Raw genomic sequence first — 9,524 nt, 5'->3', positions numbered from 1 at the left:
ATTTATATGACTATTAAATATAAGTGATAATATAGGACAATATAGTACAACATGACGATTATCAACTATATATCCACCAGGACGTTCAAAAGTTTTATCAACATCCCGTCTACGATAATAAGGATACGTATCTTCATCCATTCTAGTTTCTTCCATAAATGGTTTTGGATAATGTTTTGAACATTTTCCATTAACTAAACACCAATCACCACAAGGTCCATGTATCATATGTTTCATAACTATATCATGTAATACACGATTATCATTTGGGTCAGGAATTTCAGCAGAAATATACTTATCTACAACGTGTGGAGTTGTCATTTTAAAATTATGCTTTAGCGTAATTAACATGAGGCAAGCCACTTTTTGAAATTCAATAACGTAAACAAACGCTGCTATCTCACCGAAAAAGTTTTGCTTAACAATTAAATCGATTAAATAATCTTTCTTAATATTAAAAACTCGAGCACATATATCAGGTCAGTCAGAGGCTTGTTGACCAGGAAGAAGATTTTCTTCAATCTCACGCCATTTCGGATTATATGTCATTGTAATAAAAAGGTCTGGTTTACCAAATTTACTAACAATTGCCATCGCATCTTGATAATTTTGCATTATATTACGTGGTGATCCGATAAATGTGGAAGGAAGTATAATTATTTTTCCAACACGGTCATTTATATTATTTGCTCTATCTTCCATATAATCTACTAAACCCTTATATGTTTCAACACGTAATTTTTTTTTATGCGTTTTACAATAATTTATTCTATCCTTTTCAATTTTTACGTAATTATCTACAAGCCATTGTTGAAATAAACGACGGCATAATAAAAAAACATTAAATTCATTTTGAATGGCCATACGATACTTAATATATTGTCTTCTAGTTATTCTTCTAGTAATTTCATTAAATTACGATCCCATCCTCTAGTTCCATATGGATAAAATAATGGATATATCCAAGGTTCTATATTTGGATCCATAGTACTAACCTGTTGTAAGCTTTTAGTGTTACGATTACGTATTGTGACATAAGAATCCGGAATTCTTCATTCAGAAGTCGTTTTAAAAACCGCGGCTGTTTCATTTGTTCTTTGAACATTACGTCTATCCATCCCTGGTTTTAATGCGAATACTAATTGTAATTCAGCTATTGGTTCACTGCAATTTATTTCAGCTCGTTGTTGATTTTGTATTTCTTCATCCATCATTAGATATGATTGAGCAAATATATTACATTCTTGCAATAAACTTTCAAGATTTGTTACTATCTCAAAATCTAAACACGAATTTCTAGTAATACGATATTCTACTGCTTCATTTGAATCAACAATAAATAGTTGTCCATAAGTCGGAGTTTCATTCTGTGCAGCATGTAACGCTGTGTTAATTTGATAATAAATTTGACCTTGTATTTTAAAACAATATGGACCAGGACGTCTTCCTTGCATATTAACTAAATTTGCGTTAAATGACGCAAAAGAAAATGAACTATTAAAACTACGAATATGATCAAAAAAACGATTTGACTTTACATGACTTCCATCATATAATGAACGTAAAAATTGAGGTAATTCAGGCATTGGTTGGAGATTAATCGCACCGTGATTGCAGCAATCATGAAACGAATTTCTTCTATTAATAACTTGTTCATCTGCAAAATGTTTCGCATTACAATGGACACAGGAAACGTCCATAGAACCGATATAATATTCAACTACATTATCACATAATGTGTTGTTAATATCTACACAAGATTGTTTCCTTATACGTGATCGATAATTGGTCTGTATTGCACGTCGTTGATTTAATGGATTATATGAAGTGTTTTGAACAACTTTATCACTCAATTATATAACATAATTTTCACGTGAAGTACCAGCAACAGAAATCATTTGTTGATATTGTGATTCTATTTGGCGACGTTGTCGTTGATTTTCTCTTCTTCTCTCAAAACAATGTCGTCTAAATTCTTCTTCCTCCTCTGGGGTACGTTGAATTTTGCGTCTCAGCATTTTATATAAATAATGAAACAGAATACTATCATTAAAAGAACAATATTTTTGTGTCCGAGTCACAATAAATCTGCCTGCGTTTTTAAAAAAGTTAAAGACTCGTTGAAAAAATTATTTTATTTAAGCTGAATTGGTTTTTAAAATAAATTAGTTAAAAAAATATAATTATTTTTCTTTATTTAAATATAATTATACTTAAATATATTATACTTTAATTAATTATTATTAGTATTAATATTATATAAATATCAATTTAATCATCTTCATCATCATTATCATCATCACTATCATCATCACTATCATCGTCATTATCATCATCATTATCATCATCATTATCATCATCATTATCATTATCATCATTACATCATCATTATTATCATCATCAACATCAGTATCATCATCATATAATTGTCTTGCATTAATAGAAACCAATTAACACCAATAAACACAAATTGAATTACTCAATACAATTTAACTAATTATTACAATTTACAAACAACGGATTACAATAAATTACATTTTTTTGATAAATACTAATTCACTATAATTTGAAATTAGCTTGTCTTCATATATGTCGCTATGTTCCTGAAATAAAAATAAGAAGCGTTAATAAGTATGTGTACAAGACATTCGGTAATTTTTTACAATAGAGTTTTTGCCGAATTCTGATATTTCTTTGCAGCAGTCTTAATAAATATTTTTATTGTTACTACAACAGTAATCACAGTAAAGTAGGGAGTCCGAAAATATGCAATTTAACCTATGAAATTTAATCTATGTTTTTAACTATTGTTTTCCAACGTAAATTATCGAAGTTTCTCCGTGTGGCATATTTGTTTCAATTTATGTGATTGTTAAACTTTACATAACAGATTTTCGCACTGAGTAAGTTACTGATCTTGTAATCACGTTATGTTATTTAAAACTTTTAATTAACTCGTTTAATGTTTAACTCGTCTAACTCGTTTTGATCGTCGCATATTCACAAAAAAGATTAGAGCTTCAAAACAGTATCTTAGCAAAGCATTGTCTAAGCATATCTGTGCTCGTGTCCATTACATCTTCACCTTTCTAAATAGATAAGTCTACAATATACAAAAATAATAAATACTGAAAAGATTAGTGAGATCCCTATACAAGGTAACACGTATCATTAATGTAATTCTGCATGCAATATTGCATTACTGTACAGAGTTCGCCAAAAGTCCCGACATCCCTGATTTTTTCGAAGGAAAAAACGTCGGATAGAAAAATGACTCCTACAAAAGTTTCAGCATTTTGAATATTGAACGTGATTGTAACTTTAAACCTTGAATTTGACCTTGAGATTTACTTTTAAGGTCATTTGAAGGTCAACTTGAAAATTTTGTAATGGGAACCCCTGTTTTTGATCCAGGATTCGGAAAAAGTGTAAAATTTCCTGTTCGATCAAGATACGTTATCAAGTTAGAGATGAAAGTAACTTTTAAAAGTCACTTGAAGATCAAATATCTCATTGACTTAAAACACATCGTGTTAAGGTTTTTTAAATCCCATTTTAGAATTCATTTGAAGAAATTTTAAGTTGATTTTCAAATAGCCTTGAAAGTCGATCCCAAGATAAAGTTCAAGGTTACCATCACGTTCAAAAAAATATTCAAAATACTAAAACTTTTGTAAAAGTCAATTTTTTATAAGATGTTAAAAATCCTCTTTAAAAAAATCAGGATTCTCGGGACTTTTGGCGAAACCTGTATATTCAAACACACCTATTTCTAATGAATGTATAATTTAATTTTGGTCAATTTGAATATTACATATTACTCATAAAACCTTTCACAAATGATTATAATTTTGTTATGATTTTGTTATGATATTAATTGTTTTATTTTTATTTTCAGGCCGTTTATACACGGAAAAAAACGATTTCACGATCGCAGCTAATCGTGAATTAGCTGAAAATATATTACTACTGCAGCTAAACATCTGCTGCAGTTGCTAACGGTATAGCTACCACAGCTAATACACAGAATGTCTCAGAATATCCATGTCTCACTACGCGATAGGGACGTAGAACATATCAAAGTGAATAAAAAAGACTCATACTGTTTCTCGATATCTGTTATAATTAACGAGTTATTCGATGGTAAAGATATCAGGTTTTAAGCATTAAGCGACAATTGATGTGCGCCTCCGCATATGTCGCCTATATGCTTAATACTTGATATCTTTACCTTCGAATAACTCATTAATTATAAAAGATATCGAGAAACAGTACAGGATTGTTTTATTCACCTCGATATGTTCTACACCTATCCCTATATTCTATCGTAGTGAGGCATGAATGTCCTAATATATGAATACTTAAACGTTTAACTACGATAAACATATACCCAGATAACCAAACCTGAACAAGTAAATCTCATAAACAAACTTTATTGCTAGATTTTTATTCCAAATAAGTAACAAATTTATACAAATTCAGTTAAAAATCTTGCTGCCAAATTGCCATCAGATATGCGACAAAGCCTACTGTTAAACAAGTTGCTGCAGATTTGTAGTAAAAACCGCACAGAGCCTGCAGCCTTTTGACAAATTGGCGCCAGAGATCGAGTAAATCTTGATGTGTTGCAAGACTTACGCAGTTTTTGCTGCAAATTTGCTACAAGTTACTCAACAGCTTAAAAGTCGGAATACATTTTTCTTTCACACCGTATATTTTTCTACGATTTAGGAACTCTCGAAATACGTACTTTAAGATTTTTGAGCTGTACCTTCTTAGCAAAAAATGCACATAATGTATCCAAAGCTCAGGACGGAAGTATGTTTAAAAACCGGAATATATGTTCCTTTACTACAGCATATTAATTACTGATATATAAGCTCGCAATATAGGTACCTTATAATTATTTATTTGTAGCTTCTTTGATGAAAATTCACATTGTAAATTTACAATATGTGTATGTTTTTGCCAAGGATGTGCAGTTCAAAACTCGTATAATACGTATCTCGAGAGATATAGTTTAGCAGCAAGATTTGATAAAACAGATCCTGTGTCAATTCTGATGGCATTCTATCGACAAAAAGTGCTGCAAGATATTTATACTGCACGTTTGTCAAGATATGCTTTGGATATTCTTGGCTATTAGGGTGACTTATGGCAGCTAAATAATTAACAACACCAAAGTTTTAGTTGCTACAACATATTTTCAGCTAATCCCCGATTAACTGCAGTCTTGAAATAATTTTTTTCCGTGCAGGTAACATTCAAAATTTATTTTGTTTGATGTTTCATGTATGTTTTCGTACAATTTATTTTATTTGTACATGAAACTTATAGTCTTGAACTTGTGTAATTGGGTTTTTAAATCGTATTTCAAAGATAAGCAGTTATTATCTTTGAAATACGATTTAAAAACCCAATCGCACAAATTCAAAATCTGGATTTCAATTTAAACAAGAATTCAAATGTTTATTTTGATAAAAATATTTTGTTAATTACCAATGAACTAAAGTAACAGCACAGGTAATTATCAAGACTGCTATAAAAAATATCAAAATTGGGAAAAGATCTTTTATAGAAAATTTCCATTCATTTAAGAAATAATCGATTTAATCAAAAGGTAATCTATTGTAATTTATAACAATTATACAAAATTGCTTATTAATTTGCTTACGTTTTGTCTTTCCTTTCTCCTCCCTTTTTTGTCTTCTCTCTCTCTCTCTCTCTCTCTCTCCCTCTCTCCCTTCCTTAACTTCCTTAAGGGGGAAGTCTACTGTAAAATTTTCAAAAAATCAATTTTTTGTTTATTGGCTTAAAAAATACTTTGAACCCTCTAAAATAAGGTACATTAGGTGTTATAGCCGGCTAAATTTTTCTTCATTGAAATTTCGACCTTTTACCGAAGCGCTCCGAAACGCGTACCTGCGGCAAATTCCTATCTGTTCGGCAGGTACAGCGTAGTGACTTGCAATTCAATTTCTAACATTTCTAATACTCCAAGTCGATCAACAGATGTCACTAGGTATATTTTATAGTCAGTTAGAAGCGATTTCAACAGTAAGGACGCCGGTAGTGCGTAATTTTAAGGGCCAGTGTGTCGAACAGCTGTGATCGTTTCGGCGTTTCCCGCGTGGCTAACGTATAGTTTTTATACTTTTATCAAAATGAAGCCTGCTTCTTTCGACCGAAAGGGTTCACGCGAAACTCCCGGACGACCTTCACGACGTAGGAAAAGACCGTCGCCACCAAATCGCCATACGATGGAGAATGAAACGGAATCGACAAGTTCTTCCGCGAAAAAATTAAGAACGAAATCGGTGGAAGTGGAAATTAATAATGGCTATGGATACCGTTTGATTGAATTTTTATTCTTGTTTCAAACGCTGAGGATATACACAGAACAGCAACGAGAGCCTGAATGCGATGATCTGGTCGTTAGCTCCGAAACAAACATTCAGCGGCGCAAAAACCGTCGATATTGCGTCGTATTGTGCTGCGAGCATTTTCAATAAAGGCTACTCCAGTATCCTCAAAATGATGGACGTTATGAACATCAAAATTGGACCAAACGCCTTCAATTTATGCAACACCGTGGACGAGCGCAGAATATCACAAGCAAACGAACGGTCGTTCGACGCTTCAAAAGAAGGGAGAATCGAGAGAAGAACGGCGCGATCGGCACTCGAAGAGGATTTCCTTGAACAAGAAGGTGTACTATATGAAGCAGGAATGGGCGATTAATGGTAAGAAGCTTAAAAATGATTTTTTCATTGAAAAAACTAATGCCGAAACTTTAAACGCGTTTTTCTCGAAACTAAGTTTTTCAATACGGTGTACACGATATCTCGAGTTCTAATGAATGAATCGACTTGAAATTTTAACCACATATTCTCTGGAATAGTGTCTCTCGTCTGACGGAGCATTTTTTTGATATCGTTTTTTGTTTAATTGTTATAAACAATAATAACATCAAATTTGGGCAAAAAAATAGAAAAAAATTTCAAGAATTTTTTTTCGGCGCCAAAATTTTTTATCGACAAAATCCTCCGTCAGACGAGAGTCAATACTATGTAGATGATAACCATATTTTGTTTTTTGTTTCAGATCACCCAGACGTGAGATTTCATGTACACCGTTTGGGCACCTAAAAAAAACGGACCTGCGCTTGAAGGAGTGCCACGACGGCAATTTTGAATATTTCGACTTGAAAATTTTTTTACAAATACTTGAATATATAATAAAGATGACGGTTTAATTTAATTTAATGTACGAGTCATATTTTGTTAGAAAAAAAATCCGGAAAATAGGCCTGTTTTTTCCCTTGTCACAGTAGACTTCCCCCTTAACTTTAGCAATGTGATCGTGCTCCGTCCTTGTTTTGTTACTGAAAGAAATATAGAAGATATATGTACAATGAAGACATATATACAATGTGCTACATGTACTAACGACAGAAATACGGCAGAAATCGATCATGACGTGCTTTCGAACGTGAAGATAGAAACGCAGCAGAAATCGATCACGACGTGCCGCTCGAACGTAACAGCAGAAACGCAACAGAAATTGATCATGACGTGCGTCCGAAAGCAACGGTAGATACGAGGCAGAAAAATATAACTTTTAATATAACTTTAATTATTATTACGAATATACTTATGCTTTATCGTTCTTTACCAATAGCTTATTTCTACTGCCACGCGTCATTAGAAAGAGATAGATTACTTACCACAAATATGTTATATTTTTCGAATGTAAGACGTGTGCGAATAATGATGATGAGCGTCGCTCATATATGCGACGCTCATAAGTACGTTCTGCTGCCGCTGTCTTGTAACCGTCGGCTCTGTACAATGGCGCCTTATCACGGGCTGTGTGACAGTAGACTGATAGACGATAATATTGGTATTAGTAAAAACACCGCGATTATATATGAGGTTATATTATATATAATAATCAATAAATTATTAATTATTAATTAATAATAATAATAATAATAACAATTTATTAATAATTATTAATTATTTATTATTTTATTAATTAATAAATTACATTATATTATACATAGAAATATATAAACCTACCTATAAAGATTTTACTCTTTTCCTTTTTTTCCTTTTATTTATATTTATTTATATTTTTTCCTTTATTTATATTTATACTTCTTCTAGGACGCACAAATCTTTTCTTACACACACATAAGTACGATAGATCAACGTCTCTTTGACAGATCATAACACAACCTGATCTGTCACCATCTGACAGCTACAAGCAGCACGAATCTAATCAATTGAGATGGTCGAAACAGCCAATTAGCATTGCGGAAAAGAGGCTTCAAGTTTCGATACATTCGAGATTTTCGGTAACACGCACTTTTTCTGATAGGATCGGTATTAATCGCATTAATATAAACCGTTAATTGCAACGAAATCAAGTGTGGAAAAGTTAATGCTTTTTGAATGATATTAATATTTTTTGTACTTTTATTGAGAAATAAGCGACAAATTATAGGGGCATGTAAGAGCCTGCCAGATAGTACAGAGAATTCAAAAAGAATTCAGTAGTATGTCACCAATTTTAAGTTTATTTTTACATGCGAAAAGAATTCTTTTCATTAAACTGAACTTTGAAGAACTTTTTTGCACCTGAAAATAAACTTAGAATTGATGACATGTGACTGAATTCTTTTTGAATTCTTTTTGAATTAACAGTAAGATTTGAAAAATGGCATATAAGGAGCAAGCACGGATATCTTAGTGCTATTAGATATTAATACTACTTTTTGATATTAATATGATAGTGAAAGGATAATATGTCCAGCATGTTAAATGCACGTATCGAAATTTCTTCGATCATCGTACGCGGCGAATCAATCTTCCACACTTACAAGTAACACTACCCAAATGTAAATCACCGATTTTGATAATTTTTGAATATGTTGTAGTAGACGTAAAAATAAGACATACGTATTTTTTTTTATCGGCGGAAAACCATATTTACACCCCTTTGGATTTATGGGTATCGATTTAATTGTTTTGTATGTATGGATTTAGTATTTTCGGCCCGAACCAAATAAAATAGTTGCATCATCAAGAGATATGAAAAATGAAAAATTTTCGACTCGGTTCGATCATTTTTAAGGGGTAAACCACCCCCTGTATTTGAAACAAAAATTAAAAAAAATGCCCAGATAATTGCAAATTTTATTCAAAAATTTTGAAAAAAATATATGTTACACTCGCATCCAAAACAAAAGTGAGACTGTTTGAGGATTTAAGGGTGACCACCCTTTTATCGAATTTCTTACGTAACATTTAAATTTATCCCGAAATAATGGTAAACAGTTTCATTTATCGTCAAATTAATTAATATTAACAAATTAGACTGATCAACCCTTCAATTCTATAAGGGGGTGAGGGAAAACCTACCCTTAATAAGAGTAAGAAACCAGGATCGTGGCCCTTAGCATTACCCAGGATCACGACGGGGACGTGGCCGCGTGGATCCCATTTTATTTTATTTTTTTT

At 32.0% G+C, this 9,524-nt stretch overlaps 1 protein-coding gene and 1 long non-coding RNA gene across 4 annotated transcripts in view; both read left to right on the top strand.

Annotated features, from left to right (window-relative positions):
• Positions 1 to 9,524, top strand: part of LOC116852090 (L-galactose dehydrogenase-like) — a 92,109-nt gene that overhangs the window by 27,997 nt on the left and 54,588 nt on the right. The gene's annotated exons all lie outside the window — the stretch shown is intronic.
• On the top strand, positions 2,301 to 7,260 carry LOC116852091. The gene is made up of 2 exons (XR_004379688.1): positions 2,301 to 6,743; positions 7,105 to 7,260. It is a non-coding gene; the product is annotated as an uncharacterized LOC116852091 (long non-coding RNA).

This window comes from Odontomachus brunneus, unplaced genomic scaffold (assembly GCF_010583005.1).
Source record: "Odontomachus brunneus isolate Ranch 3 - 2012 unplaced genomic scaffold, Obru_v1 Obru_scaffold_202, whole genome shotgun sequence".
Classification (NCBI taxonomy): domain Eukaryota; kingdom Metazoa; phylum Arthropoda; class Insecta; order Hymenoptera; family Formicidae; genus Odontomachus; species Odontomachus brunneus.
Note: the sequence above shows the minus strand (reverse complement) of the source record. Positions and strands in the feature narration are given on the sequence as shown.